The sequence below is a fragment of the Pipistrellus hanaki genome, assembly GCF_964339955.1.
Source record: "Pipistrellus hanaki genome assembly, chromosome: 6".
Taxonomy (NCBI): Eukaryota; Metazoa; Chordata; class Mammalia; order Chiroptera; family Vespertilionidae; genus Pipistrellus; species Pipistrellus hanaki.
The window spans coordinates 14,298,674-14,317,711 of NC_140508.1; the positions used below are offsets into that span (position 1 = coordinate 14,298,674).

The 19,038-nt window shown below is 55.9% G+C and overlaps 1 pseudogene across 1 annotated transcript; it reads right to left on the bottom strand.

Annotated features, from left to right (window-relative positions):
• Positions 1 to 14,684: 14,684 nt before the first annotated feature.
• LOC311624594 (translationally-controlled tumor protein-like) lies at positions 14,685 to 15,594 on the bottom strand (annotated as a pseudogene). Its single transcript has one exon. The product of its transcript is annotated as a translationally-controlled tumor protein-like (transcript).
• Between the last annotated feature and the right edge of the window lie 3,444 nt (positions 15,595 to 19,038).

Consider the following 19,038-nt stretch of genomic DNA (forward strand, 5'->3'; position numbering starts at 1 on the left):
CAAATTCAGGCTTAAGTACAAAAGCTGACATTCTGTGTTTGAGCCTGGCTCTTTCCAGGGAAGGCTGTCAGGACTAGTAAATAATTCGAGTGCGGCTACAGCTGACCCAGGCCCATGAACTCTGGGGGCCCTTCCCTGGCTCCTCCCTCTGCTGGGAGCCCTCAGCACCCAGCCCAGGTGATTATTCCTCACCCCACTTCACTCGGTCCAGCCACATGTGAATTTATTCCTGCGCTGGTTTGGGATCTGCATTTCCCCCCTGCATTGTGGACTCGGAGGGCCAGAAGCTCGGCTCGCCTCACCGCCCGGAGCAGGGGCCACATCAGGTGGGATTAAAATATTAGCTGAAGGAAGGAGAGAGGACAGGGAAGGGAGGGAGGGAGGAGAGAAGCTTTCTCAGGCTTCTTTGCTTCTCCGTTTGTCCTGACGGAAACATGACCACCCGGGTCATTCTCCTCCCCTCGGACTGCTCCCCAGGCTGCGGGGTCCTGGTGGCAGATCTGTTCTCTCTGGTCCCCATTCTTTCTAGAACTGAGAGTGGACTTGCTCCCCATTCCCCCGTTTCTCACCCCGGCTCCCCACCCCGCGGGGGCCTTGTTCCTGTTCGGCGGCTTCGCCAAGCTGCCCTCCGCTGCCCTGGGTGTGCATCGAGCAGGGCCTGTGGGCGGCCGGTCCAGCCGCGGGGGAGCTGTGGGGCGCAGGCGGGGGGCAGTGAGGCGAGGTCTGCGGGTGGTGAGTGGAGGGTAGAGGCAGGGCTGGGCTGCCTCTCGGAGCTGAGAGGCTCATAGCCGCCTGGGGAAGCTGCCTGCCAGCCAGGAGCTGACTTCATTTCACACGTGGCATGAGTTACTCTTAGCAGTTTGTCCTCGCTGCTAATTCCCATGTGGTGATAAATTCGAGCATCACTCAGTGATCTTGACCGCCAGGGAGCAGCTCCCCCACATCTGCTGTGGGGCACCGGGGCCTGTCACACACCTGGGACTCCGTGTCAGGCCTGGGTGTTACCACGAGGGCCAGTGGCAGCATCCAGGGTGACTCAGGGGCTGAGGAAGGAGCCTTAGGTCCCTGCCCCCTCGTTCCAGCGCCCCCAATGCCACCCTGATACACACGCAGCGGAGGTAAAGGCGGCGAGGGGCTGGGCAGTGGTGGCTTCAGGACAAGGGCCTGGCCTGGCTTTTGACCCCATGGCCACCGGGCCCTCTCACATGGGAACTGGTGTGGTGCCCGCTTTCCGGACGAGAGAACAGGCTCAGAGGCACAGTCACCCGTCTGGCCAGAGCTGCTGAGTGGCAAGGTCACAATTCACCATGGAGATCTTTTCTAGCCCCACTCTCATTTCATAATCCAATTAGTGAACACATTCTCAGAAGAGCCTCAAATCCTTAAGATTTTTAAAAATATTTTTATTGATTTCAGAGAGGAAGAGGAGAGAGGGGGGGGGAGGGGAGAGAGAGAGAGAGAGAGAGAGAGAGAGAGAGAGAGAGAGTGAGTCAATAATGAGAGAAAATCATTGATTGGCTACCTCCTGCACACTCCACATTGGAGATCGAGCCTACAATCTGGGCATGTGCCCTGACCAGGAATTGAACTGTGACCTCTTGGTTTATAGGTTGATGCCCAACCACTGAGCAACACCAGCCTGGCAAATGCTTAACTTCTTAAAAAATCAGAGCCACTCTTGTAAATAACCCCAGCATCCGAGGGAAAAGTCAGCACTGAAAGGGCAACCTACCTGGACTAAAAAGTAGACACTGATCATCCAAAGCAGATGCAGCAGAGGAAATCCAGAGCCTACAAACTTCTAATATTTAAAAGAGAAAAACAAATGAATTAAGTAATTTAAAAAATAGAATATATACACACACACACACATATATATTGTATGTGTATATATATATATATATATATATATATATATATATTAAAGTAAGAATAAGAAATTAAAGGTTAATTCTGCAACTAATGAAGTAAAAAACAACAACTTAGTAAAAATGATAAAAAGTTTAGTAGATAAATCCTGGCAAATCTCACTCAGGAAAAGAGTGACAAGAACACGATTGGGAATGAGTGAGGAGTCACAACCACAGAATCGGGAAATGTGTAGGAATCCATTAAAAAACAGCTCCTATGCCCCTCTCGGCCCTGGGCCCCTCCCGGGAGCCACCCGGGTGGGGCTGTGTCTCTGAGTCTGTTCCCAGTGACCCCGCAGAGATGTTGGCCAAATAGCACCCGCCACGCTGTGGTGACAAGCCGGTTCTTGAGAGGCGATGACTCAGGGCCCGCCCCGGGCAGCAGCCCCTTGTGCAGGACAGCTGTTTACATCCCGCTGCCAGCCCGGAGCCTGGCGTCTGCACGGCCTGCGGGGGTGCCCAGGCCGGAAGCACATCGGGATGTACTCCCCAGACCTCCACTGGCCGCGCCCTGGGGCCTGTGGCTTTGGTGGAAATGGAGTCAGAGTGTCTTTTTACTAATGTGACTCCCACGGCTCTTCCAACTGGAGGGTCAGGTGGTTAGTCAAACCCCCTGGAGAGAGACACTGCCCGCTCCCCCCCTCCCCCTCAGGCTCCTGGTAGGTTTCAGTTTCTGGCTCCACACCCTTTTGAAACCAGGAGCAACCTGAGACCGTGAAACCAGGACTCCGAGCAAGAGGAAGTGAGCGCCGAATGTGGAAGTGCCGCTCTCTAGGTCACAGGAGCCGCCTGCCTGCGTCTCCGCACCTGCTGGCCACTTTCACTCACCCGCTCATCCGCTCATCGCTCGCTCCCGGATACTGCGGACCAGGAGCCGAACGCGAGGTCCTGAGCTGAAGAGGACCAAGGCCCTGCTCTCCAGTGGCTCCCGGGGGTGGGCAGGCAGGCAGCTGGCTGACCCGCTCCCCCGGGTTCCAGTAGGAATGGCTTGTTTCTCTCCTGGAGGCAGAGACCTGTGGCTGCCTGTTCCCCGCTGTAGACGGAAGCCAGGGGTGCAGAGCGGGGCCTGGCACGTAGCAAGTGCTCAGTAAGTACTTGCTGGTGGACGAATGCTCGCCTGTGTGGATGCATCTGTAACCAGGTACTTGGAGAGGAACACCTAGTCTTGGAGCGTGAGCGACTACTGGGCAGTGTCAGGAAGAGCAAAGACTGGAGGTTGGGGTGGGGCGGGGGGAGGAATAAGTATTTGGGGAAACCGAGGTGTCTCTTTAGGATGTTTCAAGTAGGCGATTCGATTCTCAGGTCCAGAGCCCAGGAGAGAGGCGGGGAAGCTGGTGGGAGCGTGAGGTTCATCGCACTCGTTTATTTACAGCCTCAGGAGTGGTTGCCCAGGGCGCGGCTGGGAGGGTCAGAAGACCAGCTCAGCGGGAACATGGCTAAGAGGTGACCCGGAGCAAAGTCCCCGCGGAGATGCCACGTGACTGGACCTGGGGGCAAGGAGGGTGACATCAGAGCCACGAGGCAGCCCTCGGGGCGGACACCTGTCGGAGGACACTCCAGACGGGTGGGGCGAGGAGGGAGCGAGTCAGGGGGTGGACATGCCCATCGGAAGCGGGATGCCGGCCAGAAAGCAGCGATGGGGCGCCTGTGGGCCGGTGATGGGCCAGGGGAGGACACGTTATGTCTTTTAACAGCAGAGGCCCTGAGAGGAGAAAGGAGGATGTACAAAGAGGCGATGGCCGGGAAAATATCCGAGTGGGCAGGAAGGAGGAAAAGAGCCAGGCCCCCGGCCCCTGGATGTCACCAACCGTGTCTGCTCTCTCCCTGGTGCTGGGCACGTTACAGGGATGTTCTGGCCTCCGTTTCACATCTCCAGACGGTGCCCCGGCCCCGGGAGCCGTGTGTTGCAGGGGGTTCCTCCTGGGTCGGCAGGCCCCTGGGCTGAGCAGGCTCCCGGGGATAGGGCTGGCTCTGGGCTGTCCCCGGGGGGGGGGGGGGGGGGGGGGGGGGGGGCGCCACCGGCTCCCCTGCCCACCTTGCTCCAAGGCTCACACCAGCCCGGCCCCTGGAGGCCCAGTCCAGATCGCCGGACTATTTTGAGGGGAAAACAAAAGTTTAGGATCTGAGGGGCAGCCAGGCGGGGTCAAAGGGGCTCTTGGAACGAGATGGGCCTGGGTTTGCTCCTGGCTCTGCGGCCTCCATGCGAGGGGACTTTGAGCAAGCACTCTTCCTTTCTAGGCCTTGTTTTCTCACCTGCAAGACCATCACCATTGGCTGCTGTGAGGGTTAAAGGAGATGCTAGCTGTGAAATGCTCCCTCCCTCCCCCCTCCCTCCCTGCTTCCACCCCTTCCTCCCTCCCCCTTCGCTTTCTCCCTCTCACGGAAGCCAAGCTCTGCCGCCCGAGTCTCCCTCTTCGCGGCCACATTATCTGGGCGGGGCCTGGGCCCCGGGTTCTGATGAGGCCGCCACAGCCGCCGCCCCACCCACCGGAGGCTGGGCTTTGGGCCACAGCACCTCCCACGGCCTGTTTATCTGTCTCGCCTTCTGCCTTCCCGCCCGGGCCCAGTATCAGCATCTGCCCGCGAGTCCACCCAGTACACAGACTGCAGGCTTGGGGGCGGGGCCAGATAACAGGTGCATTGTGGGCCCAGAGACGGCTGGGGGCTTGCGGGAGGCTGCACAGCAGCAGGAGGGCAGATCGGAGAAGCTTGTCCTGCGTCCCCTGTGGGGCATCAGCCCACGTGGCAGCGGCCAGAACCGCCTGGGGCGTGGGAAGGGCGAGGATGCCCAGGACCCCTCCCCGGGCAGCTCCTGGGTGCCCGGGTTAGCCCTGGGCCCAGTCTTGTGACTCAGGGACCTGTGCTGGGTCCAGCAGGCATCTTCCAATCCCCTGCCAGCCTTGGGGTCCCAGGGACACGCAGACTGGGGTTGAATCCTGGCTCTGTCTTAGCAGCTGTGTGAACTAAGGTAAGACTTTAGCTCTCTGGAGCCTCAGTTTCCCCAGCTGTAAGACGGCGATGGTAGTAACGGTTAAGCCCTTCGATTGGGAGGATTTAAAATGCAAACAACATCAAGTCACTCCCTGCTCAGAACCCTGCCGCGGGGCCTCCTGCACTTGTCAGAAAGTCCTCCCTTCGCACCCACAAAGCCCCAGGGCTCCCTCTGACTTCCTCTTCCCCGGCCACTCCGGGGCCCTCCTGCTCCTCCACCTCACCGAGCTCCTTCCCCCTCAGGGATGTGCCCGTGCTGGGCCCCCGCCTGGCACTCCCACCACCGCTCCTCCAGCTCCCCGCTCACGGTCTCACACCCCCAGCACTGAACTCTCGCTGGAGGAATCATACTATCCGTTTAGCTGTCCCTCCTCGGCCCCTGAAATGCGAGCTCCACGAACACGGGCTAGATCTGTTTGGCGCTTGGCTCTTCCCAATACCTAGCACATAGTAGGTGCGCTACACATAGTAGCGACTACGAGTTTTTCTGCAGTGGTTTCTAAGTCAGGTGCTTCGGGCTCTGTGGGTGGATGGTGAGGTGAGGGCCACCTCTCAGTGGCTGCTTTCTCACTCCTCCATCATCTCAAGGATTCATTCAGAGCCAGTTCCCTGAGCCCCTCCTGGGAGGCAGGCTGCGGGCCGGGTGCTGGGGATGAAGCTGTGAAGTGGGATATATGGAAAGCACGACTTAGCCCTCACTCCTAAACCCTCCATGGCTCCCGCCCGCCCCGGCCGAAGCCCACACTCCTCACCTAGGCACGTCCCCGCCTTCCCTGGGCCCAGCGGCCGTTCCTGCAGGAGTCACCGATGGCCCTGCTGCCTCCGCTGGACTGCCTTCCACCCCGGGGCCTGCTCTTTCCCACCGGACCCGTGGCAGAGCATGTACGTGTGTTTGATGAACACGCAAGGTCGCCCGCCTGCCCCCGGCCCTCCCAGGCCCTGTCATGGTCCAGGTCCCCAGCTCCCGCCGGCTTCCTCAGCTCTGCCATCAGACTGGCCCTGCGCCTGTCACCAACCTTCCTGTGACCTTCCTCTGTCAGGACCCTCCACCTACCCCATGGCTGGAAGGGATGCGCTTGTCCCTGCTTCACCCAAAGGCACCGAGCACAGAGAGGTTTAGTAACTTGCCCAAGGATGCACAGCTGGCACAGGGGACTCTCACCCAGCAGACGGAGCCCGGTGCATGCTTATGTTCCAGATAATAGCTAAGATCTGGCCTTAGCGATTAGCTGGGCTTCCCACAAACCCTCCCGCTATCAGCCTGTGGGGAGCACGCCCTCACCCTTCCCGCTTGCCCCCTGCGGCTGCCCCCACAGCCTGCCCGTTCTATAGCCACAGGCCCGAGCCCCATGCTGGGTGCTGTACTCTCTTCCCTGGGTGAGGCTTCTCATTATCCCTGATGGGGAAACTGAGGCATGCAGCAGGGCGATGAGACATGGCCCAAGCTAGAAAGCAGGGGGTCTGAGTCCAACACAGGCTGCCTGAACCAGAAACCCTGCTGGCCTTTATGCTTGGTGCCACTGCAGCCACCACCGTCCCCGCCCCATAGGGGGCCCCACAGCCACCACAGCTGACGCCGGTTGCCCAGCCCCTGCTGGGTGACACGGGTTCCCCTCGCTCTCCCACGGGGCCGCACCCTGGCCTGTACGCGCAGGCCTGCTTCCCACCGCCCTTTAGAGAAGAGAGAACAGGAGCTCAGAGATGTGGTGATGTGGCCAAGGTCACTCAGCTGTGGAGGAGGGGAAGGATTTAAACCAGGGCCGTGGACCTCAGAGCCCCTGCACAGCTGCCTGCGCATCTGGGAGCTCCCGTGGCCAATCATTCCAGCCAGGGCTTCCTGGGGGCTTCCGCTTGGGCTGCTCCGGGCCCTTCCCGTCCGGCTGTCCATGGCCTTCATGTGGCCGGGTCTGGCCCAGCCCCTGTCCACCCGGAGTGGGCTCTGGGTGACTCCTGGGCTCCCAGCCAGCAGCTGTGCGCAGCCTGGGGACCACCACCCGGTGAACAGGTCCGCTCTGAGGCAGGCCCTGAGGGGAGCCGCCCCCGGGCCTTGGCACATGCTACTCTCCCTGCCAGGAAAGACCTTTCCTCAGTTTCCCCCACAACCAGTCCCTTCCCATCCTTCCAGTCACAGCTCAATGCCCCGCTTCAGAGAGGCCCTTCCTGGTCTGGCTCACCAGACTCTGAGCTCCCCGAGGGCAGAGCTTTCCTGTGTGTGGGAGACCGACAATAAAGAGCTTGACATCTCTGCAAGATCCTTCCTGCTAGAGGCACGCGCTGTGAAAGTCATCAGGTGGAGGGTGTTTGGGACGGAGGCCTCTGTGAGGCTGCGGTGTTGAGCAGAGGCTTGGGTGAAAGGAGGAGCGGTGCCAACATCTATGGGGAAGAGAGTTCTCGGCAGAGGGAACAGCAAGTGCAAAGGTCCTGAGGCGGGAATATGCAAGGAGAGCCGTGTGTCCGGCACAGAGTGAGTGAAGATTGGGGCCGATGAGGTCAAGGAGATGAGACTGGCAGGGCGGGAGGGAGGGGTGAAGCGGAGGGGTAGATCAAGTAGGGCTTATGTAGGTCTTTTCCTCTGAATGATGAGAGTTCCACGGGATCCTTTGTGGAGAATGAACTATAGTCTATATGGGGGCAAAAATGGAAGACGGGAATTTATTCACCCAACCAAATGGAGTCCCTCCCGAGCCCCAGGCACGATCCTGGGGCTGGAAATGGAGCAGTGAGCAACTTCGACCAGAGTCTCTGCTCACAGGGAGCTGGAGTGGGGAGCTGGAGATGAACCAGAGGCACGCACACAACGGTTAGTACGTCAGGTGACGGTGTGGAGACAATACGGGCAGGGAGCTGGCTCAGACCGCCTGTGTGTGACTCAGACCTGCTTTCCAGCTCGGGGCAGGTGTCAGGGTTCGTGTAGGCACCAGTGTGTGTGTTATTCACAGTGCGATGTCCTTTGTCCAGGCCTGGGGGCTCCAGGAGGGGACAGCAGCCTGGATCCCAGACCCCACTGGGGTTTGGCACCAAAACAGACTCCTCTCTCATTCTGCATATGGGGGGTGGGGGCTCGAGAGAGCCATGGAGACTTGCCCAAGGTCACACAGCTAATAAGTGGGAAAATCTGGATTGCACCTAGAACTCTCTCCCCACCCCCCACTCCTGCGCGCCCCCCACCCCCATGTAGTGGATGAACCTGACTTATGCCATTCAACTGTCTCGAAGGGCTACCTGGGGGCCTGCTCTGTCTGGGTGTGATCCCTGCTGGTACTCGGTCCTCTGGGCTGTGAGCCTGGAGGGGAGCAAACTGGGGCACACAGTAAATGAACGCGGTTAAGCAGGCATCAGGGCAGGCCTGTGACTTGGCCATGTCTGAAGACCGTTTTGGTTGTCATGCAGAGGGATGGGGTGTGATGCTGACTCTGGGTGAAGGGAGGTCAGAGATGCTGCCAAACGACCTGCAATGCCCAGGACAGCCCAGACCACAGAGAATGATCCTGCCCAAGCTGCTAGTTGAGATCCTGGCCTGCAGGCCCACGTCCCCTGCGAATCGGCTCGGGTCATCCCGCTGTGCGCTGGCGCCACCTGGTGGCTGCACTAGACACTACAGCAGCCCTCAAAGGAGCCAAGACCAGAAATGATCCCTCCAGTATTCTCCTAACCACAGCGATAGCCCACCGGCTGGCGCAGGGCTCACTGTGTGGCAGGTCAAAGCGCGATGTCTTATTTGGGATAAATCCAAATGCCACACCCATACTCACAGGCCACCCAGAATGGACATAAAATTGAACTGATATCTAGCACCCGCAACTCAGCCTGTTCCACCCTCCCAGATGCCCTGTGTTCACCACCCCTTGCTCAGAACCCCACCCCACCCCACGGCTCAGTGAAAGCAAAAGCACCTAGATGGCCCACAAGGACTGAAACACACTCCAGCCCTCCTTCTCTTTCTGCACTCTATGTTTAGATATATACAGCAAGACACCACGTGACGTATTTTACTCATTTATCTTGCTTATTATTATCCATCTCCTCCATGTGAACAGCTCCCTGCGGGCAGGGGTTGTGTCTGTTTGGTCACTGCTCTCTTCCCAGCATCCACCACTGTGCCTGGCACACAGTAGGTGTTCAATTTATTGAATAAATGGACGGATGATCCATACAACACCCCGGCCTCGCACTAGAATTTTGTGGATTCTAGTCTCACCTCCACCACTAAGGCTGCTCAACATTGGAACAGGTTAGTTACCCTCTCTTGGCCTCAGCTTCCTAGCAGGAATTAAAAATAGTACCGCCTCCCTGTGTTCTGAGAGCCTTAAACGTGTTAATACACGTGTTTAGAATAGTATGTGCTCAATAGGGCCAGCCCCTTACGTCAGTCATCTTTCTCAGCCTTCTTCCTCCTGCCCACCCAGTTCCACTTCTTAAGCCCCTGGAGGGGAGGGCTCATGTCTCAGTCACCTTTAGTCTTTTGTACTTAGTAGGTGCTTATTAAACACTGGCATTGCAGGGAGGACATTGATGGTTGTGGAGTGCTTCCTGTTCTCTACATGCTGTGAGGCAGGCTCCCCTACCCTAGTTTACTGGTAATGAAACCCAGGTTTCCACTGGTAGAGGCAGGACCTGCCTCTCCAAGCTAGTCAGGTGACTTCCTTCCGGCCAGCTCTGGGGGCAGAGGGTCAGGAGCGGGTCAGAGCAGAGGAATGGGCTGTCATTCTGTAGAATGACCAGCAGTCGGCAGCAGAGACCTAGGACGACTCTGTCTCGGGAAACCTGGGTCTGCACAGCCCTGAGGGTGAACACCACCTTACATTTTGCAGCCTGGGCACCCCACAGGCTTCACCCTGGCCCAGACCCTGGTCTGAGAGGTCCCATCCTACCAGGAGATGCCGACCTCCTGCCCCGCCTCAAACACGATGCTGTCCTGGGCTCTGTGCTAAGGACTGCCCACATGTTAGCTCATGTAACCTTCACAACCACCAGAATAAGGCAGGCACTGCCACTGCCTCATTAATCAGAGATGGTGACTGAGGGTGCATTGCATGTCGGGTGTATGGAGGCAGACTTCATGCCTTTGGCTTCTCTGCTGGGACTGTAGTATTACACATTTGCATGGTCTCCTTTGGGGCGGGGGCAGGGGCGGGAGGTGCCAAAGAAAGGGAGGCAGACATTTGTGCCCAAGAAGGTGGAGTGCAGTAGAGCATAAAAATCTGTTTAAGCTGAAACCGGTTTGGCTCAGTGGATAGAGTGTCAGCCTGCGGACTCAAGGGTCCTGGGTTCGATTCCGGTCAAGGGCATGTACCTTGGTTGCGGGCACATCCCCAGTTGGGGGTGTGCGGGAGGCAGCTGATCAATGTTTCTCTCTCATCGACGTTTCTAGCTCTATCTCTCTCCCTTCCTCTTTGTAAAAAAAAATCAATAACATATATATTTTTAAAAAGTTTGTTTAAAATATTGATGGATGTTTCCTATCAGAGAATCAAACAATAGTTGAGACCTGGGAGGCTGGGAGCGCAGAGAGGGGATGCTTGCCGGAGCCTCGGGGCTGTGAGGAAGCCCGCCTGCTCTCCCAGGGGGAACAGCAGTTGCCCTGGTGGAAGCAGTGAGACATGTCAGACTGAAGGGACAGTGTGTGCAAAAGCCCTGGGGTGGCCAAGGCTGAGTGTGGCTAAAATGGTGTCAGTAAGGGCGGGGGGGGGGGGGGGGGCAGAGAGCTGTGGGCTCAGTTTAGGAGGTAGAGGCAGGGGCTGACAACTGGGGTCAGACAACCGGACACAGGGTGCCATGGGGTCCCCGAAAATGGCCCTCCACCGTCCACCTTCCAGGGGAAGCTCAAAGCCATCAGTGTCCTCCTTGGAGGTGGGACCACTTGCTCAGTCAGCCAGTGAGTGGCAGGCTGGGATTTGAACTCGGAACCTCCATGCTTTGCTGCTTTCTGAGGAAATGCCATGAACTGAGGAGATCTGCTCCCTGAGTTCTGGCTGAAGGAGTGAATTTCCTGAGTCTTCATGACCTGGGCACTGTGTGTCTCATCAAACCCTCAGAAGTAACTACATCATTTGCTTTCTTTTACAGATAAAGAACCAACACTCAGGGAGCCCAAGACCAAAGCCAGGATCCCAGCCCAGGCCCTGGAGTCTGCCCTCGCAGCCGTGGCGCCCGAGTCTCCCCCACTGCAGTCGGCTCTGTCCCGGGTTCTGCCTTCCTCGGTCCAGATTCTAAATGGACTTCCCGCCCTCCTTCCTGTTTGAACTAAACGGTCCTGCACAAAGGCAGCTCTACTGCACGTTAGTGGAATGGAAGGCCCGTGTCATTCGTCATGAATAGAGATCAGGGTGAACACAAATACAGTGAGAGCTGGACATCCCTGCATTTTTGCCGGATGCGGTTGCTCGACCCGTGTGGAAACAGAGGCTGCTGGGACTCTGTCAAAGGAACGTGAGAGAGAGTTAGCCAAAGGATGAGGGGATGCTAGCAGCAGGGATGCTCAGAGCCCCTGCGAGAAATCCCTGTAGGGACAAGCCTCTGTGATCCGATGTCCTGTGACTTAGAACAGCCCTGCATGGCCAGCAAGTCCCTCGACCCCAGGCCACATCCTCCCCGGCTCATCCAGACCCACCAGGCCCTGCATCCAACCTGTCCATGCCCACATGGGACAGAGGGTGCCGGGGGCAGAGCCCGACTCACTTCTCACCCTCTGCTCCTCCCTGGCAGGCTCTCAGGGCAGGGCATACAGCTGGCGCTCAGCCTGGCCTCCGGAGCCTGGGCTGCAGAGACTCAGTGTTCAGTGGTTGGCCTTATCCCCGCCCCCCCCCCCCCTTTTGTTTTTAATAGAAAAATGTTCCCTGCACCACCAACTCTTTCCTGGGCAGGGTTTGGAAACCATTTCCAGATGGGAAATAATTTTAGGGGAGAGGAACAGCTAAAATTACAGGCCATTCTCCGCCAGCTCCCAGGCCGCGGCCCTGGAACTGCCCCGGGGTGGGGCGGGCCGGCCGCGTCCGGGAGAGAAGCCAGGGCGGGCAGGCTGTTGAGACTGGATGTGGCGTCTGGCTGAGCTGTGGCCAGGCCACGTGGGCACCTGCCAACCGTGTGGGCTGCTATTTGGGGGCTGTCACCCGTGCCAGGCGCTCCTCTCACGTCCCCATTCCTCGTCACTCTCCCTGATCGGGGCTTTGCCTCCAGCTGCCACTTTGCAGGCAATGCCCAGGTCTCACCGCGGAGCTACAGTTGGCACAAGCCAGCCCCAGGGTGCCCATCGTCCCGGTCAGGCGGCCCAGCTTGTGCCACCGATAAGCTCCAAGGAAAGGGAAAAGGTGGAAGGGAAAACCAAAATACAGGACTTAACAAATATGGAGGATTTTGTGTTGTTGTTGTTTTGTTTTGTTTTAATATATTTTATTGATTTTTCACAGAGAGGAAGGGAGAGGGATAGAGCGCTAGAAACATCGATGAGAGAGAAACATCGATCAGCTGCCTCCTGTACACCCTCTACTGGGGATGTGCCCGCAACCAAGGTACATGCCCTTGACCAGAATCGAACCTGGGCCTTTCAGTCCGCAGGCCAATGCTCTATCCACCGAGCCAAACTGGTTAGGGCTTGTGTTGTTTTTTTAATGGGCAAGACAAAGTACAGTGTCTGGGGACACACACAGAGCTGACAGAACTATGAAGACACACTCCCCCAATCGGGGAGTGGGGGCGTGTCTGGCGGAGGGGGCTGTGAGTGGGGCTCTGCCTGGTCTGTCCTGTCTCTCCCTCTCACACACGCTGTGGGAGCTTGGGTGGGCTGGGAGGCGGCCGAGCCCCACGTCTTCACCGAGAGGTGGCCACGAGGACGGTTAGTCACTTGTCACAAACCCTTAAGGACTGTGTTTGTGCAGGGAGGTTTCGGCTGTGTGTTCTCCAGATGCATTTCTCTTGGCCCTGGCTGGTGGCTTAGCTGGTGGGAGCATTGCCTCATGCTCCAAAAGGTTGAGTGAGGGTTTGATTCCCCGTCAGGGCACATGCTTAGGTTGTGGGTTCAAATCGTATCATGAACTCTGAAGAAGCCATTACCCGGGTTTGCCAGTTGTTGCCATTTGCTAGGTTTGTGTCACCATCCATCCTTCCTCTCTCTCTTCTGGAGAAATCCTCCCTCGGCCCTGAGCCGTTTGAGAATATCTGGCAGACGTGATGCTCCTTCACCCCTAAGCATCTCAGTGGCCCCCCAGGACGACATTCTCTCACCCACCCATACCCGCCTGCAGCGCCCCGACCTCCCGGCCTGGGAGTGAGGGCTCCGCTCGCTGCTCACCCGGCTGGCACATCGCCACCGTCTCCGTGGGCGCAGGTGCGGGAGGCGAGAGGTCTCCCTGCTGCTGCAGTGTCCGTGCGGGCGGCAGGAGAGGCAGAGGGACTGAGGGAGGTGGGATTTGGGATTTGGGGGTGAAGGGACCTCCCTTTTGCTCAGGGTGAATCCTGCCTTTCTCAGTCTCACATAAGCTGTGTGATCTTGGGCAAGTGACTTCACCTCTCTGTGCCTTAGTTTCCTTATCTGTGAAGTGGGGATGATAGCACTAATCTAGGGCCGTGGTCGGCAAACTGCGGCTCGAGAGCCACATGCGGATCACGAGCTGCGGTTTGCCACTCTGTTGCCCAATGAGTTTGCCGACCACTGACCTAGACTCTCGATTCCAATAATTACAGGCTGTTGTTCCTTGTGATTAAGCCCCTATCCCAGTGGTCAGCAAAGTCATTAGAGCGGCAAACTGCGGCTCACGATCCCCATGTGGCTCACGAGCCGCTGTTTGCCGACCACTGAGGGACTGAGTGAGTTAACTTGTGTAAAGCACTTGGCTTCTTGCAAGTGCTACAAAGTGCTGGCCACTGTTACTGCCATTTTTATTGTTAGTCTCATCACCATCATCATCGTCATCACATCATCCTCTCTCTCAGCACTGAACCCAGACTCCAGAACTCCTTGTATATCTGGAGTTCAACTCTGAAACGGAGTCCATTATTGGGTAATCTTGCTCTGACCTCGAGTCCCAACCCCTAATATCCTGGTGCCCCAGGGCCCCTGTCACTGAGTCTCTCACCCTGACCCCAGTCTCCCCGTCCAGGCCCCTGCACTCGCCTGGGCTTCGCCAGGGCAGACGCTGGGCCCAGCGTGGACTTGGCGATGGAGCCTGTGCCACCTCCTCCTCCTGTCCGGGCACCTGTCTCCGTCCTCATCAGGCCTCCCTCCCTCCCTGTCTCTGAGGCCTGTCCGGGTCACTGTCTTCGCTCACCTCTATAGCTACACCGGCCTCTGCTCGCCTCTGACTTAAAAACAAAGAGGGTTTTTGTTTAATTTCAAGTCATGCAGCCCACCGTACAAGTTCAAACAATACAAACAGGTGTCAAAATGTAAGATTATTTATTCAATCATTTGTGAAGCTGTTAATAGTAGTAGTTTCATTTCATTGTTTAAATGTTGTGATCAATGAACATTGCTTTTCTATTTTTTAAATATTTTTATTGATTTCAGACAGGAAGGGAAAGGGAGAGAGACAGAGACATTAATAATGAGAATCACTGATCAGCTGCTCTTGCACACCCCCTACCGGGGATCAAGCCTGAAGCCTGGACATGTGCACTGACCGGGAATCTACCATGACCTCCTGGTTCTTACATCAACACTCAACCACTAAGCCACACCAGCTGGGCGCTTTTCTATTTTTTTAAAGTACATTAAAAATTATATATTTGTAAACACATAGGTAAGACAGGTAAATGATTTAAAAAAAATTCAAATGGCACAAGAAGATGTGCCATTAAAATGAAGCCTTTTCTCATTTGACCTCCACACTTCCAAATCCATGCTCCCAAGACAGCCTGCTCTCCATTTCCTGTGAGCTCTTCCAGAAAAAAGTGCACATCTGCAAACACACATGACCACAGACACTATTTTTTTGTTTTTAGTTTAAATGCATTTTATTTTTAGACAACCTATATGACATTTTTTTTTTTCTTAAAAACAATGCCCCCGCTCCCAGTGAACCAAGGTCAAAATAAACCAAGAGCTCACGATAACATCAGTCCGGTTTGTCCTAGTCTTGGATGAAAAGCAGCAGCCAGTTTTGATGACAGGAGACAGAGCCAAACTGCCCCAATTTGTTAACCTTGTTCCATTTCTAAGCCCCCCTTAAAGAAAATCACACGTGGGGTCCCCCTCCTCACGGTGGTCCGGCAGAGCCACCAGGCCACCTGGATTCGTGTTCTCACCAACAAAGAACGGGCAGTTTTTGGAATTGGCAAGGATGTGCTCCGTTTGTTCTGCAGCTGCTGTCATAAAAGGCTCCACTCTTTCTGGTCTCTGTTCCTCAAGCTTCCCTTGGTTTGATTTCATGTCATCTCTGATGTAGTTCTCCTGGGCTTCTTCTGTGAAGCTGGTTTCCGGCAAGTGATGGTTCATGACAATGTCAACGCCAGTGATGGCCGTGCTTTCGGTCCCTTCGCCCCCAGGGCCTTCAGCGGAGGCATCTCCACCAAGAAGTCAGTCATCGATGTCACCCTCGGTCCTACTGACCATCTTCCCCTCTGCCTCCAGGCACAGCCCGTCTGCCGTCTCCCGGATCTTGTAGATATCGGAGACCATCTCATCATGGCTGATGCGATCCCGGTAGATGGTCGTGATGGCGGCTGGAAGGAGACAGCGGTGCTGCCTTAGCAGGAGCATGGAGCTTGGTGAGAGCGTGGTGCAGCTGGAGCAGCGCTCGGGGGGAGGAGGAAGCAGGCGGGGGGTTGCGGGGGGGAAGCCACAGACACTCTTGACTTACACAAACAGAAGCAAAACACACCCATGCCTTGCATCTTGCCTTTTTGCACTTGCCATACCTTGTTGATCCTAACCCATCATGCACATGGCTGCATCGTCCTTTTTCACAGCTATATAGTATTTCACTCACATAGTTTGATTGTATTTTACTTAGTCATTCTTTTTCATTGGATCTTCAGGTTATTTCCAACTTTTGCTGTTAGCAAACAGTACGGGAGTGGTTGTTTTTCACTTTATTTCTGTGTGTGTGTGTGTGTGTGTGTGTGTGTGTCTGTGGGAATCAGATTTTTTGGAGACTTGTGCATGTTGCTTTTCAATTGTATGATCAAATTGCACTATGAGGTTGTACCAAGTTATTCTCCCACCAACAGTGTGTGAGTGAGAGTGTCTGTATCCCCACAGTTTTGCTAAGGGTGTGTGTTATGAACTTTGGGTTTTTTTTTGTTTGTTTGGGTTTTTTTTGGTCACTTTAATAAAAGAAAGCAGGTATCATGGTATAGTTTAAACTTCTCTTTTGAATTGGAGGGTGAAAAAGACACCCTTTGTTTGTTGAGCTAAACACCTCTCATTGAGGCTTTTGTCAAGGACCTCCGTTGTTTTGTTTTGTTATATTATTTCAACATTTTATTTTATATTTTCCTTCATCCTCGATGCCCAGGCCCGTTACATGTGTCCCGGGGTGTGTCTGTGTCTCTGTAAGACCAGTAGTGTTGCTCTAAGTGTGAGTGTTTAACTTACCGGTGAGTTTTCCCTCTGTTTCTGCCTCTTTCGCTCAGCATTCCGTCCCCGAGGTCTCCGCAGGCTGCGCTCCGTGGCCGGCCTCACTGGCCATGCTGAAAAGACATTATCCCGCTTCCTTCCAGCACACCACTTGCTCATATCCTCTGGGGCGGGATGTTTTTCCGTCATGAGGAAACCTGCCTCCTTTGAAGGTGGGAAGGCGGGCGGGCGGGGCAGGAAGGGGAGAGCAGCTGCTGTTGGTGCCCAGCCCCCTCCCCTGCAGCTCCCCATGGGAGGCGGGCTGGGCAGCCTGGCAGGGCGAGAGGAGGGATTTCTTAAGATCTGTGGCAGGTGTACAAGGAGGGGTCAGGGTCGGGACGAGCCCCTGTGTGAGGCCCCCAGACCTCGGGCCTTCTTTCTACTCCTCCCACACAGGAGCAGGGTCCGTTAGAAAGGCGAGAAGCTTGGTTCCTTCCAGGCCTGGGCTGAGCTACGTGATGAGGGAGTGGAAACACCCACGTCCACCCTCTCTCTGCTCTCCGGGCGTAGAATGCTGGTGCGGGAAGCGCTCTGGCCCACAGAGCGAGGCCAGGGGCTAAGTCATCGCTCCCCAGCCCCAGCCCCAGCCCCGGCCCCAGCCCCGGCCCCGGCTCCGGCCCCAGCCCCAGCCCCAGCCCCAGCTCCAGTTCCAGCCCCAGCCCCAGCTCCAGCTCCAGCCCCAGCCCAGCCCCAGCCCCAGCCCCAGCCCCAGCCCCAGCCCCAGCTCCAGCCCCAGCCCCAGCCCCAGCCCCAGCCCCAGCCCCAGCCCCAGGCATGGTGTGGGGGTTCCCTCCGAGCCCCGGTCTCCTCTTCAGTGAGACAGGGAGGAGCCCGGGGGGTGTCCGGTCACTTCTCACGCCTCCCTTCCCTTCAACTGCCACATTCTACTCCATCCACCATCTAGTCTTCATCCAGCAGCACTGTATCGCTTCTCTTGCCAGAATGAGATGACCACTCGGAACATATATATTTTTACATAAGGATGGTAAAGCACAATGGCAAAAATAGAGCTACCCAAATAGAGTTCAGGTATTAGAGGACTATTTTCTAAACGGGGCATTTTCTCATCAAGATGGTCCATAAGGCTAGCTTCCCAATAAAGAGAGACATTTTCTGCCTAGAAGAGTGTACGTGTTATACCGAGCTCATAAGCAGTTTAAATTACAAGCACATGAACAAACATAACTGAGAGCATAAAATCTACAACAGAGCAGCTCGCCAATATTTACTGAGCACCCGCTAAGCGCCGGGCATCGGATCTAAAGTGGTAAACCAAATGGACAGAGATTTGTGCCCTCCTGAAGCTGTGTGTGTGAGTGTGTGTGTGTGTGTGTGTGTGAGTGTGTGTGTGTGTGAGTGAGTGTGTGTGTGAGTGTGTGTGTGTGAGTGTGTGTGAGTGTGTGTGTGTGTGAGTGTGTGTGTGTGTGTGTGTGTGAGTGTGTGAGTGTGTGTGTGAGTGTGTGTGTGTGTGTGAGTGAGTGTGTGTGAGTGTGTGTGAGTGTGTGAGTGTGTGTGTGTGTGAGTGTGTGTGTGTGTGTGTGTGTGTGTGTCTGCCCCCACGTCCATGTCCTGGTTCCTGGGACCTGTGATTGGTTCCATGGCTTGGAGGAATGAAGGATGCTAAGCAGCTGAGCTTGAGCTGGGAGATAAACTTGGATTGTGAGGCAGGACCAGTGTAATCACAAGGCCCTTATTCTAAGTGGGGGGAGGGGGGGGGCGGGGGGAGGTAACAGAGTTTGAGCCAGGGAGGCAGCACAAAGAGAGACCGACCAGCGCTGCTGGCTTTGACGAAGGAGGAGGGAGCCACGAGCCAAGGAATGCAGGCAGCTTGTAGAATCTGGGAAAGGCAAGAAAACAGGTTCTCTTGCTGAAACTGGTTTGGCTCAGTGGATAGAGCATCAGCCTGCGGACTGAAGAGTCCCAGGTTTGATTCCGGTCAAGGGCATGTACCTTGGTTGCGGGCACATCCCCAGTAGGAGGTGTGCAGGAGGCAGCTGATCGATGTTTCTCTCTCATCGATGTTTCTAACTCTCTATCTCCCTTCCTCTCTGTAAAAAATCAATAAAATATATTTTTTAAAGAAAGAAAGAAAGAAAGAAAGAAAGAAAGAAAGAAAGAAAGAAAGAAAGAAAGAAAATAGGTTCTCTCTTTGACTCTTCAGAAGGAACTCAGTCCTGCCTCTTGGTTTTAGCCTAGTGAGACCCAGCGTGGACTATAAGAGGATATATCTGTGTTGTTTGAAGCTGGCAACAGGAAACTAATACCCAGATAAACAAGCGGAGCACAGGTTAGACGGGGGTAAGTGTGGCGGGGGAAATAAAGTCCGATGGGGTAGAGGGGACTGGGGATGCTTTGCAATTTTTAGCAGGGTGAGCAGTCAGGGGGGCCTCCCTGGGATGCCTGCAGGAGGCGAGCACAGGAGCCATCTAGTTCATGGGAGAGCGTTCAGGGCGAGGGAGCAGCCAGTGCAAAGGCCCTGAGGTGGAGGGAGCCTGGCATGTTCACGGCACAGCAGGGCAGCCACGGTGAGCGGGGCAGAGTGCGCTGGGGCGATGGGGAGCCGGGAGGTCAGGGAGGTTGTGGGGA